Source organism: Nicotiana tomentosiformis, chromosome 4 (assembly GCF_000390325.3).
Source record: "Nicotiana tomentosiformis chromosome 4, ASM39032v3, whole genome shotgun sequence".
NCBI lineage: Eukaryota > Viridiplantae > Streptophyta > Magnoliopsida > Solanales > Solanaceae > Nicotiana > Nicotiana tomentosiformis.
This window is the reverse complement of record NC_090815.1, coordinates 66,406,655-66,407,207: the sequence shown is the minus strand read 5'-3', so window position 1 is coordinate 66,407,207 and position 553 is coordinate 66,406,655. Positions and strand designations below refer to the sequence as shown.

General features: G+C 39.4%; 1 non-coding gene across 1 annotated transcript; it reads left to right on the top strand.

Moving 5' to 3' along the window:
* The first annotated feature begins 240 nt into the window (after positions 1-240).
* Positions 241-347, top strand: LOC117281390 (small nucleolar RNA R71). The gene has a single exon (XR_004512015.1). It is a non-coding gene; the product is annotated as a small nucleolar RNA R71 (small nucleolar RNA).
* Positions 348-553: the final 206 nt, after the last annotated feature.

The window sequence follows — 553 nt, the reverse complement described above, 5'->3', positions numbered from 1 at the left end:
ATAGCATCAAGTTGTACCTGTACAAATTTATTAGCATCAACCTGGTGAACACCAGTTGATCTTCTTCTTTCAGCACTCTCCGAGGGCCACTGATTAGCATCTTCAGATAACTTATCAATAATTGTAACTATCTCCTCTGGAGTATTCTTCATCAAAGGGCCTTCGGCTGCGTTGCCCAATATTCTACGTGAGGCCGGTGTCAATCCATCCCAAAAGTCATGGAGTTGCATCCAAAGTTCAATTCCACTATATTGACACTTTCTAACAATCTCCTTAAACCTCTCCCATGCTTCAAAAACAGTTTCAATCTCTTTCTGGCAGAAGTTATGGATTTCTCTTCTAAACTTGTCGTTTTAGCTTATGAGAAATATTTATCAAGTAATTTTCTGGTCATCTCCTCCCATGTTCTAATCGATCTTATGGGCAAGCTTCGAAGCCACTGCTTTGCATCATCTTTAAGTGGAAAGGGGAATGCCCTTAATTACACTGCATCTTGTGACAACACCATTGTATTGAAAAGTGTTCATAATCTCTTTGAAGTCCATTTGATCTG